This window comes from Corvus moneduloides, chromosome 3 (assembly GCF_009650955.1).
Source record: "Corvus moneduloides isolate bCorMon1 chromosome 3, bCorMon1.pri, whole genome shotgun sequence".
NCBI classification, from domain to species: Eukaryota; Metazoa; Chordata; class Aves; order Passeriformes; family Corvidae; genus Corvus; species Corvus moneduloides.
The window spans coordinates 15158745-15179948 of NC_045478.1; the positions used below are offsets into that span (position 1 = coordinate 15158745).

Genomic DNA, 21204 nt, shown 5'->3' on the forward strand with positions numbered 1-21204 from the left:
CAGAAGACAACAATTATAATCCTCCAGCTGCTGAACTAGAAAAGGGCAATTCTAATTTAGACACTGTAAGTAGCTATAAGTGCTCAGTGAAAGCAACTCTGGAGGCGATTGTAATCATGGGGAGGTGATTTAGGGAAACACAAAAACTCATCTTGTCAATTTCCCATAAGCTTTGAGGACTCTAAGGAACTCGACATGGAAGCCAACTGGAAGAAGGTGCTCAAGAACACACTTGTGAGAACCTTAGAATATCTGTATGGCAAAGATGAAAAAAAAAAAAAAAATTGTACTGATCAACCCCAAACAAAGTAGGGGAGATATCTGCAGAATGAGTCCCAATCAACTACAGAAAAAAAAAAATCACTAAAAAGGGGGTTTTTAGGACTAAGCAGAGTGTATGCAAGGAATAGGAAGGAAGAGCTGCTCATCAAAGACAGAGCTGTGTCAGAGGTCAGGAAACAAAGGGGTAAAGAGAAATTGCCCAAGTCAAAGTGAATTAGATCATGCAAATAAAAGTAAAGAGCAAAGATCAAAATGCTCTTCAATGATGCAAATTTTAAAAAAAGAGTAAGGAAAGTGGAAACTAGTAGCACTTGGCTGATGTATCTTAAAAGCACAAGAAGGGAGAGGAGCTTATACTGTACTGCATCAGGATGGGGAACAGCAGATGATAAAAATAAACCCACAGCACTGACAAAAACCCCTTCAAACTATTAAACACCCGTGGTCAAGTTGAAACTGAGTGTGGCAGTTTCTAGTCAAGGTGGTGTGAACAGCCCAAGGGGCAAGCACCCAAGAGGGGAGCAGTTTATTTGGACTGAAGTCTACTTTCTGCTCGCTGCAGCAACAGGAGATAGTGCCTTGCAATCAACACAGCCTCATGAAATCTGCTATTTTGAAACATGGTGACCACAACCAGTTCACAGAACAACCTAAACAACAGGATGATGAGAGAGTGTCATGATGTGTGTAGAAAAATATCTTAAAAATAAGATTAAATGGTATCAATTGCCATGTATAGCCTCATCCCACAGCATCCAGAGACAAGGGTGCTCTTGGTTCTCCCCTTGCATCCCTTTTTTGACTTCAGCACTGGTCTCCCACACTTGAAGGTTGAGAGGAGGGGAGACTGCTTATTTATAAGCACTCGTCATTTGAGTCATTTTTGAAGAGGCACCAAAGTTATCCCACCAAAACAATAATAATCTGTTGCTGGGTTGGAGCAGTCTGTCTCACGTTTACATACTAAAATTCAGTAGCAAACGCATTAAGACCAAAAAGAAGCTTTGCTCTGAATAACCTTAACATAGCACAGATCTCTTTGGGAGCTCGCTCCCAAACTTCAGCATCCTGAGCAAATGCAAACAACATCATTTGTAAGCACTTCGGGACTGTTTCTTCCACTATACGGAATTAAGAAAGGTGATTCATGTACCTGAGAAAGCTGAGCAGTAGGAGCCAGTGTTAAAATTTTCTCATTCTCCGATGAAAGCGTTGCTGTCAGAGCACAGAGTTGCCTTTAAGGGACAAGAAAATATTTCCAAGTGCAGACAAAATCTGCTATAGCTTCAGCAAGTCATGGTCAACCATGCACACAACAACTGCCTTTGTGCCTGATGTTTATCGAGAGCAAACACAAAACCTCTGCAACAACAGAATTGGCACCACACAAGCCAGAGAAGCAAACCTATTATTGTCCAGAATTATTATTACATTGTATTATTAAACAAAACAACTTAAGGAAAAGATTAAGAAGCTGTGAGTAACTCCATGACTTATGCCCAGCGCCACTTCTGCTCATCGACTCCAAGTCGGCTCAACAGGGCATACAACCAAATGTATCATTGCTATTCAGAGTAATGAGGAACAGCTTAACCTCTAACCTCAGGTCACGTTTGAGGACATCTCTTTAAACAGCAAGACAATTAAAACCAGAACTAGCACATAAGCAGGTCCACACCATCAACAGGTGTTGGAAGACTCCTCTGAGTCAGTCTTGATGCAGCACAACACGCAAGTGTTATGACTTGTAGCTGTAAAAACGTTAAAAATGTACAAGTTTACAGAATGCATGAAGAACCAAACTGGAATCTTTTCTGTGGTCTTGTCTTTTCTCTCACAAACTATTGGATTTTACAGTGTTTTGTCACCTCCCTAAATTCAGCTGCAGATTCAGCTCAACTAAGCATGGGAAGCTCTCCCTCTACACTACATAGCCAAAAGCAGAGACCTTCTGAGAAGAAAACCAGGATATAAGCAGGTATTCTCATTACAAGGACTGCTCCAGACAATGAGATGATCAATGAATATTTTCACATGCTCTGCACCTATGCCACTAACACAAACCAAACCACTTGTGACTCCCATCAACAAAATCTTTCAAGTATCATTATTCACCCAGATTAAGCATGCACTTAAGTGTACAAATAAATCCAGCCAGCCCCAAGATAATTTAAGCATATGCCTCAAATGAAATACAAGACTGGATGTTCTGGCAGAGGGCAGACTTCAGATACTTTCATTACATACTTTTCAGTGCAAGACAGAAGCACAATGCTGAAGCAAAGGAGGAGATTGAAAAAGAGCCAGGCCACATATCACATTTTATGGTCATTGGCTTATCTTGAAATCAGATTTGCAGGGAAAGAACAGCAGGGAAGAGGCTCAAAAATTGTTTCAAAGACACTACTGCACTGGCTGTCTGGTAGTAGATTAATCACTGAGTGTCAATCTTGTAATAACTATAATTGTTTTGGAAGACATTCATATTGCAAAATTATAAGCGCATATAGTAACAGCAAGTCAAGTCAAATATAACCCTTCTTCATTTTACATTTGCTTTAGACATGTTTTCTCCAGCACAGAAAGAACCAACTTAAAGGAGAAAATCCCCATCATGTAGATTAAAATTTATTGATTACCCAGACACTTATTCCAGCCCAGATATTTGAGATCTCTCCAAGGGGAAAGGAAGAGATGGTATTTACAGAAACTGCTTCTAAAGAGAAAACCTTAAGGCAAGGAAGGTGAACCTGAGAGCAATGAGTACCAATTTTATAGAATATTAACAACTGTTTGCTCTTGTAATTGCATTTGCCTTTCTAACTGCAGTCCCTATGCTCTACCTTCCTCCAGAAACACCCACTGCTAGGCAAGGGTGACCAAAGCTGGATTACATCACTGTAACTACGGGGAAAACATGTTATGCCTTGCTTAAGCTCACTTTTTTCAGGGAAAGCCTTAAGTTTATCAGTTTAAAAAAAAAAGTTATAAAATCAGTGTCACAGAGGGACTATCCCTTTTTCCCCAGTGATTTGAACAGCACAGTATTGAATAGAGCTCTATGATGAAGGACTATTTTATTTCTAGAACAAAACCCAATGTCCCGAGCAGCTAAGTTCACTTCAGAGAGGGCACCAAGCCCAAGGAAATTACTTTTCTTAAAAAAAGAAAAAGAAAAAAAGCTACTTCTTCCAAGCGCTCTCCTGACAAGCCAATTTTGTTGAAGGTAAGGATGAAGTCTCCTTTGCTGGCTAAAGACCTAAGCCAGCAGGACTTTCACGTGGTTTTCTGCAGGCAGAAGATACTCACTCCTGCAAAGCTAATCCTGGTTACACTCCTGTGTGATAGCTACAGGGTGCCAAGGGTGCTGAAGCTCCAACACTTGCGGTGGCAAGGAACCCTGACCACACAACTGTCTCACCTTCTCTAACAGCCCTCGGCTCGGCAGGCGCTGGATTTGCCTCCATCAGACGTGAAGTACCTGCAGTTCCTCCATTGCCAGAGGAAGAGAGCTAAAAAAAAATCAAATGAGTAAAAAGCAACTACAGTTTAAAGAATGCTCTGAACTGAGCTACAGCTGAGTTTGCATGCAAAGAGATTCGGCTTTCACGGACAAGCAGGAATGACAGGACAGGAATTAAGTAAACAGACATTTGCCAAATATAACTTTCAAAAACAATTTGTCAGAAAATGGCATCTTTGGTGCAGTGTAGCAATAGGATGGAATGGACGTTCTCACAGCATCACATTTTTATTTAGAGAAGACAACCAAGGAAAAAAATAAATACATTTTGCAGATGGTCTGTCTCCAAGCGGCCCCAATAAAAGCTGCTGTGCCCTGACTCTAGGCCAGCCACATTCCATCTCCAACTGCACAGCCTTCAGAAGCATTAGCAGTAATTAAGAAAAGCCAACCATAGTGATAAGCCAGATGTCTATAAAAGAAATACTTGCTGCACTAATACAGATTTATTTTTTCTTTCATTTTTTGGTAGACTAACATGGTACACTCCTTATAAAGACATTTTTCAAGTGCTTCACACTTATTACTCCAGTGTTGACTCTCTGAATCCCAGATGGGACCCTTGGCATCACTCATCCCATCAGGTCTCCAGGACAGCACCAAAGACTTCATGTGTGGTCACCATGCAGATACTGCTCTTTCAAATTGCCACACAAGTGTCAGAAGCACAGTTCCTGGGAATTTGCTGAGATCTCCCAGAAAGCATTGAGAACCACTGATCTAGTCCAATACCTTTTCATTCAAATAATTTCTCCAAGAATTTTGGCAGCCAGCCACCACCCATTTGGCCTGTATCACTTGTTTTCAAAAGATAGATAACCCTGACCTAAAAGCCTCCAGAGGATGAGAACCCCCCTAGCCAGAAACAATTTTCTTCCAACGGTGATGTTCTTCTACCATTAAGCAAGCAAATGGTGCACAGCTTTTGCTGTGGTAGAGGTAGGATAGGGGAATTTGATCACTCTGTGTCATCTCTCTCTTTGTACCATATATAACTCAGTGCTCAGTTCTGCAGCTCACTGAAAGATTACTTGGCTCGTTCAGACAGGCAAGGGTAGACTCTTAAGATGTTTAAGTGATTTGGGCCAGGATGATCATCTGTCTCCTCCCTGCCCACAATTAACTGTTCCATGGTCCCTGTCTGTGCTAGGGCTGAGCATGCTGGGGAAGTGAGAAAAGCAGAGGAGCTGAGCTCCTTCCACCATGACCGGGAATATCTCTTCTCCCTCACCTTCCAGTGCTTTAAAGGAAGTTGTCACAAAGGGAGCCAATCACATTGATGATCCAGGATCCTGCTTATTCCACCTAAAGCTCAGTATTTCAAATTAAAAATTAAACAGGCAGGGAAATTAAACAACAAAGCTTTGCAGTAAGCTAATAAATCATTGTGCATCTATGCTCAGATGGTTGTAAGGAGCACAACAAACTTGAAACAGCCTGAAAATTTCTAAAATTAAACAGTTCTTGGTGTTACAGAGGTCAGCCATCTGTTCACATGTTCATGTTTTAGTTAATATAACCCTTCTTCCACTCTTCTCTCCTGACTCAAGCATACTCCCTAGGAAGAAGAGAATATGATCCCTAGGAAGAGGATAATATGGCTGAAGTCGCCACAACTAGACAGCCCTCTTCTTCCACAAAGAACTGCCCACAGAAGGCACATTTGTGGTTAGGACTATGGAGGCAAACAAGAAAAGTGGTGGAAAGAGTACTGTGTTATGGAGGTCTCACAGAAGAGCCAAAGCCTGCAGAGAGCCAGGATTGCTGGTGATGTTCGCAAGAGAATTTGTCAGGTTCTGAAAGCTGTGCTCTACATCCCTGACTTGTCAGGAGACCTCTGGACCTCCAGCCCACCCTCCATCACATCCTTCCTAACCTCTGCTTAGTCTCATAGGGCTCCTAGAAATATTAGAAAGCATTTCAACATTCAGCTTTTAAATGACATCTCATGACAGGGAGAAAGTGAAATATGACTGCTCTCAACAGCTTTCACATACATTACTAGTGGAACTGCTTGCTTTATAAAAAAATGGGAATTATCTGGAGTTACTCAGCAAGCAAGGCCAGACCCAGGCTGAAGCTGGGTTTTTAGAGCAAGAAGTGGGCTCCAAGTTGCGTATGGTATGAAGAGACATGATGCAAAACAACCAAATTCAGCTGTCTGACATCCTTTCACAGTCTGGGTTATTCTGTCCTCTGGTAGTAAAAGGAGGAACAAAAAAACCATGAGTCCTGATAAAGATGAAGAATGAGGGGGTCAGGAAGACAGAAGCCAAACAAGAACTTTCAGGAAGAAACCAAACTTGGGCAGGGGAAAAGCAAAAGTTAAAAAGATGTGAAAGTGGTTGACTGAGAATAGGTTGCTCTTCTGCAACCATCAACCTGCTTAAAATGTGTCTTCAAGGAAACTGGCCAATGTCTTTCAGATACAGGTAGCCCTTGTCTGTCAGGACCTCTGGCATGAAGGAAAAGGAAAAACATGCATATTTACAGCTTTGGCTTTAGGCTGGGAATGACGTCCTCAAAGGAGACAAGGCAACATTCTGCTTTACTGTGCGTAATTTTAAACCATCAGGAGTTGGAACAGGTTTTGATGAAGACATTTGGATAAAATTCTGTATAACAGAGATATTGTGCAAAACTACCTACTAGGTTAAACACTAAGCTGAATTTAGATGGAGAAAAGTTTCCCCATACTCACTTGTAAACCCATCTTGGAACAGGTGTGAATCCTTGGTATTACACGTGGCTTAATTCAGGGGAATAACAGTGAATGAATTACTGGAAAGATTGCCATTCATTATTTTCTAACACCTTCAGTTTAAAGACTCGCAAACGCTTCACAGCTTGACCTTTGGGATAAATGCAAAAGCAGTACTACAGCAGCAAACCAAAATATTTTCCTGCATTTTTTAAAGTCAATAGGACCTGTATTATTTGAAGAATGGTTGCCTCAGGGAATCTGTTTCACTGCTAAGCCATTTAGGCAGCTGTCATTAGTTTAAAAGCCCATTTTTGTTTAATGACTGCTGTTTCACAGACTCCCAATGCCATGCATCATAACTGTCATCCCTAAACCTTAAGATTTATGAAAGCGTATAGCAGCAGCATTATACTCAGGGGTCTGCATATTCCCATTATAAAACCACTTCTTACAAGTTTTGACTTGTGTTTAGGCGTAACAAATGCTGTGTTCTGCGTGGGTGCTGTCATGGAGGTGGATGCTGCTCCATTCCCCTAGGATCCCTGGCTGTCCAGGCAGAGACATTATCATCCCTGAGTGGGGCATCTTGCAGAGCTTGGGAGAAGGATGCTTGAGATGTAATGAGAAATAAAATAAAACTTTTAAATTTTTTTCAATATCCTTTATCATCCTGGGAAGGATTCAGAAGGGGTGGAAAGCATATAAGGCCCAGTCTCCTACTAAGTCACACTTTATCCAAGGTGCAGAGAAAACCTGTGGCTGGAGGGGAACACTACCACAAAGTTGTTAAACATCTGGAAACAACTGAAGAACCAGATAACCTGCAAAACAAAACCCCTTTTCCTAGAGTCCCAGGCTATGATCTTTAAAACACACTGATTCAGGAGGACACACACAAAATATGTAATTTAGTACCTGCTTGCTGTGAAATGCCTTTTGCACCTCCTATCTTCTATCAGCCCTCCACTCAGCTGCCACCTTGCAGGTAAATTCATATACCAGTATCTTTATAGTGGAGAACAGGGACCATTCAATCCTCTCACCACACTCTGTGACTGAGGAGCAGTCTATGCACTACACGTGGTCAAACTTAAAACAAATAACCAACCAAAACAAAAGGAAAAAAGCTCTTTTTTTCAGATGCAAAACAGTTAGAAAACACATGAAAACTCAGAGAAGGTATTCCTAGCATATTCTGAAACCAATAAGCACAAGGTTTTACATTCTCAAGTTTCTATTTTCAGGCACTTGTATTAACATACCTATCTACTGTGTTCCTTGTTACAAAGTTAAAATATTTCACCCATCATTCAGAGATAAGGTATTTTTACCTAGAAAAAAACCAACCTGCCTTAGTGATTCCAATATAAATTATCAGAACTAGATAATTAATTATTTTGACAAATAGGCAGTAATGGTAAATACCAAGCAATGAGACATGATATACACCCATAAGAATATATGTCTTAATACTGATGAGCCACAAAACTTTTTGATGGTAAATACCTAAAATCAAATTTCCTCCCCAAATTACAAAAAGTAGTATTTTTCCTAAATTTTTTTTCCCGTAGCATTTCATTTAACAAAATGATGATTTATATTCCCTTTGAAATTCAGTGAAGGCCAAATACGATTTTTTTGGTGAAATGAAAAATTCTGCAGTTTAATCCACTTCATTTTTACTGTAACAGATTTACTACACTCCATTTACTGATGAAATCAATATTGAGACAATTAATTCTTGGGCTTTAGGGTGTGAGATATAGCCAGCCAGCAAGCACCTAGCAAAGAAAATCCATCTCACCACTCCTGCACTAAAGCAGAAACACAGCTACAGCTGGGATCTACAGCCCAGTCTTCTTCCAGCTTTCCAATCCTGTCTGCACTGGAATAGGACAGAGTAGTTTAGTTGGAAAAAGACCCAGAGTGATCATCTAGTCCAATTGCAGATCCCGAAGCTTCTTTCCAGACAACAAAAAAATCTAGACAAGGGACTGATGGCCATGTCTGCTTTTCCTGGGAATTCATGTCAGCTCTCTGGAAAGCAACAATTAGGATTTTTACTGCTGAGAAACCAGATTTTATGGTAACCCAAGGGTGATATTAATAAATACCAAACACCTAGGGAGAAGGAAACAAAACTGCCCAGCTTAACTGAGACTCTCTTTGTTCACACAATAAAGTTTCCACCCCACCAACCCCACTGATGCTCTGCTGGAACTTCACCAGAACACCATGCAGGAGGAGGGCAATGTCCGGACATGAGAGCAGGTGTACATGCAACACTTGGTGGTGGTGTGGGAACTGCTCCCCTCCCAGAAAAGTCCCAAACCAAGCCTGCCAAACAAAACCATTAACAAAGTAATGTGTATCCTATGTCAAAGTTATCTACATATTTTATTATGGAAAAATTGGCAATTTATGTTCCTCTACCCTAGTGTAACAGAGATAAGACTTCACCAGCTGATTTTCACACCTAATGCAACAGCTCGTGGTCAGCTGGGAACAGGACTGTGCAAGAACCTGGCTGTGAAGCTGCACTGGCAAACCCACAGCATCTTCTCACCCATCCACTGGACATTCTGTGCTGCCCACACCGAAACGTGGAGCACCCAGCCACTACCACAGGGATCTTTTCTATTTACAGTAGTAGTCAAGCAGTTATTGAATGTTGTTCTGCATTGCTGGTAATTAAGGAGAAGGGTGTAAAAATCCATATATTAAATGCCTCCTTCATTTCAAATGAAGGCTTGATGGGGACGGAAATGCTCATTCTCTCTCTCTGTTTGTAGTCACACAACTGCAGATCACACTCAAGACAACCATGGCTGCTTGTGGTAGCATTCCCACCAGGATCCTGCTGCCTTTGGGTGCCATGAGCCAGTTACAGCAGTTAAGCTCCTCGTCAAACAGGCTGTCCCAGGATAAAGAACCCAGGAGGATGCCCACATTCATCCTCTCTCCCCCTCACCTCTCCTTCCAAATGCTGATGAAGGCCAGAAAGATTCCTAGAAACTCCCCCTCAGGAGACAGTGCTGCATTCCCTGCCCTGGACCAGCCCCCCATCCCAGTGCATCTGGGAGGTGGGAAGTTTAGGAGGGGCAATGTCCTTTCTGCTGAGTTCCCCAGAAAGGGAGCTGCATCCAAGCAGCTTACAGGAAGCATCCCCTGGGCTGCTGTAACTCTGCTACGCAATTCCTAGATCACCAAAGCAATGTTGTCAAGTAGTTTTTGCACCCACCATCTTTGCAAACCATGCTGACTTATAGTGGTAACTCCACTCAGACCCATTGCAAAGGAACTTATTTTAATCAACTTCATATTTGTCCCAACTGAGGAAAATCACACCTCATCTCACTGCATTCCCTTTTCAAGAAAGGCCATGATTTTTTTCCTTCCCCTCTGGAAACACAATGGTTGGCAGTCTATCCAACCTGCAGGGATCTACCTGGACAGACATGCTGTCTGTGGATATTTCTGACTGCATCCCTTAGCCTACCTCAGCCCTAGGATGCATGTTTATCTTTGCATTACCAGGATATCAAGCTGCTACAGGTTAATGAGAAGGAGCTGAGCAAGAATCCACTCCAAATTACCATTTTAAGACTGGTAGGGCCTGATATAAAAGCCAGCAAGGTGAAGGGACAGAACTGTTGGTCAGGGGAGGTCTCATTTGCTTGAATTAGATGGCTCCTCAAAGATTCAGGTGGGTGAAACCCACTGCACTCCCTTGGTGACTGCCCAGGTAATCCCACTGAGCATCCCCAAACCTTGCTCCCTCTTACACCAAAGCCCCCCTCTTGTACCAAAGCTTCTCCCAGCAAGTACCAAGTCCCTGAGACCTGAGGAGGCACCTTCTTATTTTATTCCAAGCCTGCCCCACATGATGGAAGTCACAGGAAAATTAAAAATGTAACAACTCACTGTAAAGGAGAGGGGGAAAAAAAAATGACTAATCTTTGCAGCTCTTGACATGGACAGGATTTGTACACCCATGTTGATTTTTTACAAAAATAGTTAATCGTATTACACCCATGCTGCAAGACCAAAGATTCACAACGATACCTTAATACAGCTTAAATAAAAATAGCACTACCTGAGTCAATCTGAGCATGATAATACTTTGTAATCCCACACCCTTAGGGGATGAACCGTTGTATAGCAGTGAATCAACACGAGATACTTGCATTAGGAGACACTACTTTTTCATGCCATATAGCAACATCTCTACAAAATGGAGAAGGCAGGTGGTGTTTGGGGGAGCACAATGGGGAACACAGGGCAATTATAGGGCCCCACTATCTTCCAGCTTGGAAATCTTGGCTAATAGTTTACTTTTTGAAAATGAAAGCCTGCTTTAATTTTTCCCCATCCCAGTAAAGAATTAAGAAAAAAGTTTGAATTTCAGAAGTTTTTGAAAAGTGAGCAATCCCAAATCCTGTGAACACTCATGCAGAAGATTCATTCATAAAAACAAACACAGACAAACAGCAGTGCTCCACATTCATTCTGGGGTTTTTTTCTTAACATCCTTGAATGAGCAAACAGTGTATATGGAAAGCAAATGTGCAGTACAACATAGAAAATTCTCAACAGAGAAAACATCAGTAAAACCTATTTATAATGAGAATGTAAAAGACAAACACTCAAATAGCAATTTTTAAAGGTCGTTAAGGAAAAAATTGGAAGCTTTGATTAAGGACACATTAAACCATAATGAATTATTTTTAATTACTTTGTTACATAAGTTACTCAGAAAAGATACTTCATTTGCTATTGTGCTCCCCATTTGTTCTTTTTTAAGACACATTTTCCATTAATTGCATTTCCATCTCCCCTCCCTGCACCCATGGTATAGTTTTATGTATGGCAGGTATCTGGCCCTCACGGCTCCCTCCAGACAGCAGGGAAAGGTAACAGGAAAAGTTAACAGAACTGAAAAGTCTCTCTTTCCCCAAGAGGACTTGACTTCGAGTTCTGAAACAAGGCAGATTTTCAAGGCTGTAGTGCAGATGATGCTCAGGGGAAGGAGAAAACAGCCCCAAATTCCCACTTGGCTTGCCTGCTCCCTTCTCCTTCTCTGCCGTGGTGCTCAGCCTGGCACTGCTACTGGCTTTTTTTCTGCTTGCAGAGCCTGAATATTCACAGGAATGGTGACCCCATGGGACTCTGGATATGGGGACACAGGTGGGCTACGGAGAAGACAAGGAAATGCTGACAAGGGCAGTAGACACAGAGCCGTGCTAGAAGGCACCAGGACTCAGGGGTGACGAGATCCTGGGGAGGGGGTATGTTCTAGTGATGGAGAAGATCCCAGAGCCACGTCATGGGGAGATGCCCATGGCCTGGCTCTGTGCACAGAACATAGAGCGTATTTCCAACAAATATACCAACACCAATGGCAAGAACATTTCCTGATTTCCACATCTTGCCACAGGTAATCCTGAGATATGTTCAGAAACTCAACCCTCCAGTACTGCTTGCAACCTCCCATTCAAGGGGATCCTCCTTCCCACAAATCTCTGCAGAGATTTAAACTCAGCTTTCTGTTTAAAAATAGAATGTTTCTCAAAGCCAGTTTGGCAGGACAGATCTATTGGTCTGGCCGCAAAAAGTTTCGCTTTCACGTTGCACCAAACATACCAGCTCTGGACCAGAGAAGCAAGGGGCCCTGTTCCAGACTCAGAGCCCTATGCCCATGCAAGCAACAGGCAGTTTCGGAAATGATGTTCACACCATTTCATGTCCCATGCTCTGCCTTGCCTGGCCATGGGTCACAGCCACTTATGTGCTCCTCCAGAACAGCACAGAGGTTACAGCAATGCCACCATCACAGCCCCCTGCATTGCACCTGGGACAGAGACAGCCCTCCTGCCCACATCCCAGCTCCAACCTCCCAGCACAGTCACTCCAGCAGCACCCTGAAACACACCGAGGCACAAGGCCCCCCGACACAGCTGTCCATTCAGGTGTCCTGCCCAGGGTGGCCCTGACAGACGCATCTCTCGTCATGTGTCTGGCTCCCTGGTCTTCCCTGCCCAGAGCTGCTTATGTGCTTACAGGCAGAAACACAGGTAAGCAGCTTGCTGCATCAGAGCCTGTGGTATCCCAGCAAGAGAGCACCCAAATGCCAATTTCCCCCTTCCCTGGCCAGCACCTTCACTTCCAGATGTGCTCAGCTGGGGTAAAAGTCAAGCTACTTTTAGGCACATTCATACACATTTTAGTTTCGTACTTTATTCTGAAGCCATCCATGTGCCATTGGCCACACATTACATTTTGGAAAATGCCCATCAGGCTCAGCACTAGTCTGCCTTCAAGTCTGTCTCTTCCTACATGTTAAACATGAACTGACACAGCCAGACCACCGTAAAGCTCCATACAGGAGCTGTTATGCTCTAGAGATGTACCTTCTTCTGGCATGGATCATATAAATTCACAAATTGAAATCATGGACACACCTGAACTTGAAAAGGCAAGGAATATAGACCATTAAAGCATCAAACAATGTGATGTACAAACGCCCAACAACTCTAATCTCTGTTAGCTAAAGTGCATCAGGAGCCCAAGCTCCCCTGAAAGACCACAGGAGCTCCATGCTTTAGAAAGCACTGCCCAAAGAGACTATCCAGGAGAAAGACATATTAACTGTGGCAAACAGTCTGGACTGTAAAAAACCACCAACAAGTGGTTTTTTACTCATACCCTGTTCAGGTGTTACCTGAAACAAGAAAATCCTATTTTAATTCAATTTAAAGAGACAGTTTTAAATTACCTGGATTTTACACACATGGTATTAACGTCATCCATCTCATACTCCCCTGTCCTCAGAAGAAGAATTTTGTTTCTTTTTTCAACCTCTCAAAAAAGATCCGCTGAATATTCAGGTCCCAGTACAGAAATCAGCAGTACAAACCATGCAACTTTTCAATACAGACCCCATCATAGCTGCAGGGCTGGGGCAGAGGAGGGGTTCACAAGCTACTGCTCACAAGAGCATTTTGGTGAAAGGCATATGGGATTCATGATTTGGCCTTGTAAAACTCAAGTTTTAGGAACATAAGCCTCAATACAGAAAATAAGGATAACAGAGCTTACTAAGTAAGGGATGTTTTCATTGATGAAAGATGTACTTGGTAACATACGCATTTAAGGGGTGTTAAGTAAGCCCCTTATAAATGGTTAAATAACCATTTTCTAGCCACAATGAACACATATTTAGGTGGACAGACACACCAAACTCCATCATCCTCCCCTGCCCTGAGAAAATACCAGTGCAGATGGCTACATTTCAGCTGCACGGACACTTCAAATTAACCTGGGACCATATGTATCAAAAGGCATCTGATCTATGGGAAATACACAGACTTAGAAGACAGAGAAGTCCATTAGAGGTTTGGGGCATCCCACCATAGTTCATTAGTCAGTCTGAATACACAAGAGCTCTAATAGCTTGTATCCTGTGCACTGGGGAAATGCAACGAAAGAATGAACTTCCTGAGGAATTAATGGGTAATTATATAATTTGGTTAATCTCATGGGAAAGAAATCTAGAACTGAAAGAGGAAACAGTGTATGTATTTCTCTAGAAACAACAAAAACAAACAGGAAAGGGTGTTACAGAGCAGAGTCCCAGCTGGCACCGTTGGAGAGATCACCTCCAGCAGAGGAAAAGAAATTGCACTGATTTACATCAGCGTAAGAGGTGCCTTTGCACCTGCAATGGCACCACATTGGCAGTTCTTAGCGATCTCATCCTCCTGATTTAATGTTTCACTTACAAATAAGAACCTAAGGAAGTGCATACAAATTAAATACATGGAAGTCTTGGGTGCAGGCAGAACAAAATCAGTCATATGTGGCAGAGATTAGAATAGGTTATGCAGCTCATTTAACTCTCTGGAAGTTGCATTCCTTTAAATTAACACCTTTGGACAGAACACAAGGGAAAAAACCCCTAAGGTTGCTTTCTGACACAGAAAACACCGCCGCAGTAGGATGTGTAGGATTTTAGTAAAAAATACAACGTAATTTGTTCAGCTTTTCCCTAAAGTCAAGTATTTTTCAAAATGTAACAGTTCACTTATGAAATCTCAGGAAATTTTTTTTAGTGCAAAGGTAAACCTTAACATTTTGACGACAAACCCCTGCTCAAAGATTAGCCCTGCCAGCTTTAAAATTAAAGCATGCCATTAACTCAGCAAATGCAAACTTCTGCACTCAATGAAGAACAAAAAACAATGCTTGCATTTTCTATTTCTCATTTAGTTTTTCTATTACTAAATCAAAGAGTGCTTTGAAAGGAGCAGGCTCTGCAAAATACTCACCACCTATTTTGGAATCTCTTCAGAGAAAGTCCACGGGGCTCGATTACCTGGAAGAGAAGACACAAACCAAACATGCTTTACATTACAGCTTTTCTCTAAGTAACAATCTTCACTCTCTTGGCCTCTTCTGTAAAAGCTACCATTCCCAGTAGAAAAAAAAACCTAAACAGAATCAGTCTAAGCATGCAAAAACACTGCTCCAGTTCTTACCCTACAATGGGGAACAGCTCTGTTGTGCATTTGCATTTTATTATTAGCCTGAAAAAAGAAACATTTCCATGTTGAAAAGTGCACAGATTTGTCTTGAATTCAGACAGAAAATTCTTCTCATATTCAATAATCTGTTGAAGTCACCCTTCTAACTTTAAATATTTTTTGTAAAAATTTATCTTTCAAAATAAGCAAGTATCAAGTTCAGATTCAGAAGGTTTGCTTGACTCATACCACAGAATATTATCACACCAATATGTAAAAACTGGAGCAAAATCAACAAAAAATACGAGCGAGCCAGTTCCAAGTTTACTGCAGCCACTAAGCATTGCTCTGAAACATGCTCACTTTTCTTCCACTGAGCATGTTTCTCAAGGAAAAAAAGAGTATAATAATTTGCATCCCATCAGCATCTGTCAGCTCTGAATGCTGAGGGTTCATCAGCCTTTAAAAAGTCACAGATAAGAGCACCAGGAGCAAGTTCACCTCCTCCTGTGATTCCTAATCTCTCAAAATCTGTGGATTAGAAAATCGAAAGCAAGTGACTTGCTCTGATTCCCTCTCTCACAGAGCTGACCACAATTTTCCTCCACCAACAAGGTGAAGCTCAGCTGGGAAGAATTCATCTTCTCCAACCCAATACACCAGCTTCTTTTCTGCCAGATCCTTGTCTGACCCAGTAACCCTGTAACTTCTGCAAACAAAATCCCACTGTGTTTAGCTCCCAGGTGCCTCCAGCCCTCACCTAACACACACATTTGGTCTGCCCAATGCCAAAACCAAGCCATGGACATCCCAGACAAAGCCTCCCAACAGTCTCCTTCGACACTTCACCATCCCTACAAGCAGGAGTTCCTACCTTTCATGATACCACTCACATTCATTTCCACTGGCCCTAACCGCTACAGACACGGGGTTTCACCTTACAGCAAGCTGCCGCTGTTTGCTGGCACTGCAAACTCCTCAGGCCAATCCTGCACCTTCTCTCCAGACCAAACATCCTTACTCCTCATGCAGGCTTTAGTACTCCAGTAATGCCAAAGCACCAGGAGATCCCAACACTGGACATGAAGTCCATCCTCCTGTTTATGGAAGCATGAGTCTGCTGCTGTTGGGACAGGATGATGCTGGAAAAGCAGTGTATGACTCACCACAACCCCACAACACTTTCCAGTGGAGGCCCTCCAACCATCCCTGAGTATTCTGTACAGCCAACCCACCCACCAGAGATAACAGCAAGCCCGCACTAAAGCCTTTTGGTGAGAACGATGGACCTTCCAAGGTCATCGTCTGGTTCTGTCCAAAGCTACTTGAAAATCTAATACCTTTCTCCCCCCAAGCACTTGTAACATCCCCTAGTTTGGTGCTACTTGTTGAGTCTGAACCAGCATTTTATCAAATGCCTCAATAACAATGACCCATGCCATAGGGTCCACTTTTGGAAATCCTCACACAACACTAATTCTGAGTTTGATCACACACAGAAGCTAAGTCTGGATCATGGTCAGCACACTTACCTTGCACCATCCATAAGTTTCAAAAAAATTTCCTTTCCTTAGTTTTTTTTCTACTAGTATCAAAACAGCATCAAAAACCTAAGTAGGATTGGAGTAAATCATAGAATCTGCTCTTTTTCTATCTACAGGACCTGTTACCCTGCTCCAGAGGGTAATTAGGGTGTCTGACATTATTTGTTCCAAACAAACCCATGCTTACAGTTACTCATAAGCATCCGGAAGATGACTAGGTGGGAAATAATTTATTAATTTCCAGAAAAACACTGTAATAAAAGTCTGACTGATTGTGCTGCAATTCCATCTCCTCCTTTCAAAAAATTTAGTACTATATTTTTTCCTTTTTGATTGTTATGGTAACCTCACAAATTCTCCACAGGTTTTCAGAAGTAAACACCAAGAAGAAATTGAAAAGAAGTCAAGCAGCCAGCTGAAATGCAGCTCCTTCTACAAATCACAAGAACAAAACAAGTGTCACAGAAGTGAGGTCAGGGTATCCTGCCCTGACATGGGGTCACCAGTCATCCCCTGAAGGTGCCCTCTCCCCTGATCACTGGTGAGTGATGCTGGTTGAATGGCTTTTACTGAAGACCAACCTTCCCACATGCATCTTCCCATCATCTGGGAAGCAGTTTCAAACAAACTTCCCTAAAGCCTGAAGAGCCTGGAAGGAAAAATAAAGAGAAAACCCCTTAAGTGTGTGCCCCCTAAATGACCGCATTCTTATTTTATCCCGGTAGCTTCCCTCATCAGTGCAGGTTTTAACTACATCAGTCTTCTGCTCTCAGGAAGTAAATTCCAAGAAATTTTCTGTTACCATGGAATTTTGTATTACTCTTGACATCCCTGGGCAGACACTCATAAATGTTGCAACCTGGCAGCAACAAAAACATTTAAGCAAATTGTATTGGATTCAACATCTTTTTATGACAAAACTTAGTATCCTCATCATACAGAGTGATGGATGTTATTTCTCCAAGCTGCAAAACAAATGAACCCCAATGGAAAGACAAGGCAAGGATTGAACTTGGTCAATGGCAAAATAGGAAACACAACCCACAAACTGTTTTAATTTCTCTTCTGTGTTGCTGCTAAAAAACTGTTGTGCCTTCCCCATCCAACAAACCAAATAGTGCAATATTATTAGGCCATATTTATATGCTCAAAGTAAATGGAATTTCACAGTCCAGATGCTAGATTTTGGCATCCCAAAAGACTTTTGGGGATGTCTGAAATCATACAAAACCTTTGCTCCAAACTGCAGGAGTAGAGGGTAACTGGATAGCACACATTAATTTCTATGTTTACAGTTCATGCAATATTCAAATTCACTGACAATTAAAAGTGTGCTATAAAAGAATTAGCAGAAGAAACTCATGGCAGAAATTCAATTACAAAGCAGAATTAAAGGAAGAGATGCCAGAAACTTTTGGAGGCTGGGCGGGAAGAGGTGAGTGCATCAGTCTACTATTTTCAGAGCTGCTAGCAAAAAGCTTAAGATGCATGCTCCAAATAATCATGTGTAAAGATCCTACTTACAAAAAGAGCTTCATTGAGACACCAGAGAAACTAAGGTCACAAATTATTTTTTCAGACCCCATTTTGATCTATCTGACAAGGGTAAAACTCCTCCTGAGTGGTTAGACATCACCCACCCCTGCCTGCCCCGCAAGCATTGCAGCTCTGCCACGTCCTGCAGAGTCCTTGGACAGGCCTTGGCTTGCAGCAAAGACATTGCAGACACCTTTACTTTTCTTTTGTCTTGTTTTTCAAACAATTTTAACCCCATTCCTTTTCTTTGAGTCATAGGCATTATATTTTAAGCAGATTTCTTTCTATTTGATGGAGAAGCCTCAAGTGCTGTAGGTACTTTTCTTCCTTTAATGGTCACCATTTTACCCTGCCCTGCTCTAGCCTCCATTTGCTCCCCTTTGGCTGATACTATCCTTCATCAATCTCGATGCAAATTACCAATAAGGCCCTCCTACACCTCTGAGGTTCAGCTTTCATAACTGCATTAAGACAAATCAATACTGTTATTAACATTGCCACGTTTGTAGATGGCGTGACCTGCCTGCAGACGCAGCATGCAGCAGGGGAGATACTCCCAGGACTACATTAAGTCTCTCCACTCCCTTATTTGCAATTCCTTTTTCAACTTGACTCTGCCATTTTATAAATATGGGGTGAGGTTTTTTTTCTCTTTTTCTTGCAAATGCGAACTGATGAAGGATTGTAGGACACACAATTTTGCCATCCCCTTCACGTGTGGGTAGCAATACTCCACAGACAGCCAAGAACTAATTGTCCTGTCACTTTCTTTGCAGTTGGGCTCAATGATCACTGTAGGACCTTTACAACTTAACTGCTCTATTCTAAATTTACTCCAGTCCCCCTCAGCCAGCTCACTCATCACCCACCAACGCACCTCAGCTTTGGCTGTTCACTTCTGCACATGCCTGTGGATGCATCCAGACAGCACAGGCAGCCATGCCAGCACTTGTACTGGCTGACCGGCCGCTCTGGAGTGTGTCCACTCACCCCTTCCTCTAATGCACAGTCTCTTCCCACTCACCTCTTGTGCCCTTCTCCTCCCCATCTTTCACACCAGGCCCATAAGCCACCATGCCTGGAGCCCATCTCGACACATGATTCAACCCACAATGCAAGGAAACTCCCAGAGGCCTCTAGGTCCCCACATTCCAGAAGAGCTGTTGGTCAGTTCACTCTGGCCATCAAAGGATGGGCACTACCTAAGAGCACTGCTAACCTGACTCAAGAGAGCCCAGATGCCATCACATCCCAGCACAGGCTCCTGGGCAGGTTTTCCAGCCCTTCCTGACCTCCAGAGTGCTACAATTAGAAAATTAGACACTGGCTAATGTAAAAGGTAATTCAAGTGTTCTCCTCAATAGCCCGCTGTGGCTGCAGTGCAGAAACACCTCAGACTGTGCGTCACCTGAGAGGCTGGTACTGCTAAGAGAGATTGATGATGTGTCCACAGCATAAACTGCTGCCCCTCCTTTTTCTTCCCCAGATTCCTCTAGTGGCACCTCTCCCGTTACCATTTCACCTAAGCAATGTGCTTGCAACACCCCTAATACCTACAATAATAGTAATAATGCCAGAGCATAAAGGAAACACCAAGCACTGACAGTATCAGGAAGCAGCAACAGGGAGGAGTTCAAAACATTCCTCAGAGGCCACGTATGCTTATTTGGAACACCTTCTACATCTATTGACTGAGCAGCTTCAACAGGCTCCCAGGCTGCTTTGATTTCACATGTTGTAATGCAGCCTGCATTTTTAGAAGGTGTCCAACTCCTGCCAGCTCTCCGCCTCCAGGGTTTCCCTTCTGCAGTTTACTTAGACAACCTTCCAACATAAATTTTTGCAACCTGAACCCTGTTGCTGTATCACTGGTACTTACATCTGCTCACAAAGCCACCCCAACAGTGCTTGGTGAATTTAACCTTTAACAATGAAGTGAAATGCAAAGCCATGTTCTCCCCTCAGCAGGGAAGAAAGAACAAAGAATTGTGGATATAGCATCATAGAATAGTTTAGGTTGGAAGGCACATTTAAAGGTGATATAGTCCAACACCCCTGCAATGAGCAGGGATATCTTCAACTAGATCGGGTTGCTCAGAGCCCCCAGAGCGTTCCCAGGGATGGGGCATGTATCACCTCTCTGCGCAACCGTGTTTCACCACTCTTACAGTAGAAAACTTCTTCCTTACATCTAGTTTAAATCAACCTTCCTTCGGTTTAAAACCATTACCCCATATTGTGCCATTAAAAAAACAATCAAACAAAACAATCTCATTCTACAAACTAACCCCCAGTTTAAAACAAAGGAGAGTGGGTTTGCTGGGTGTTGCAGGGATGGTGGGATAATCTCTACCCTGTTTTCCTTCAGTTTCCCTTGACGCTCAGTCTATCAGGGAAGTCAGCAAGTTCTTGAGAGCACAACAAGATACTCACCTGGGAGCTTAAATTAAACTCTCCAAGTGAATAAGAGACCAATGTCTTTTTCTGGAAGGCTATGACTTATGCTCCTGCCCAAGCAGGAACATCATGCCTTAGCTGTGAGACATTGGAGCTGGGCTCACAGGAGCCATAGAAAGCCTACCAAATGAACACATCTATTGCCTTAGATTTTTCCTGTGGAATTTTAGAAAATGCTCCATGCTGCCCTGTACATGTTCTTTGCATATCTGCCGTGCTGGAGCTCTCCTTACAGCGCAGAAACACTTGGAGTACACGCCAAAAAGGTAGGATCGACATTAGTAGCTTAGGTCTGCAGTGACTAACTGTTGTTCCACACCTCCAAAAACCGCATTCTGAGCATTCCCAAAGGTTTGTTTACTGAACACAGCTGCAACATGGTAGTTAAACTATTGACAGCCTGAAGCCTTCTGTACAAGAATCTTATCTCTGACTGATGCTATCATAACAAGCAATTATCCCTGCCAGATTCAGGGAAACAGCAGGGAAATCACCAGAAGCCAGAAGCTTGTGCAAAGGAGAAACCTGCATGCCAACCAGGCCTCTCATGAAATACGTCATGGGCTACTCCACCACAGATGCATCTTGGTGAAGGAAGAAGCAATTCCCCCAACCCAAAGTTCCAGATTGCATTTC

The 21204-nt window shown here is 42.6% G+C and overlaps 1 protein-coding gene across 1 annotated transcript in view; it reads right to left on the reverse strand.

The window, feature by feature from the left end:
- Positions 1 to 21204, reverse strand: part of HPCAL1 (hippocalcin like 1) — a 64047-nt gene that overhangs the window by 33469 nt on the left and 9374 nt on the right. Inside the window, exon 2 of the mRNA XM_032104288.1 lies at positions 14837 to 14883. The gene's annotated coding sequence lies outside the window, so the exon portion shown is untranslated. The remainder of the gene's footprint in view (positions 1 to 14836; positions 14884 to 21204) is intronic.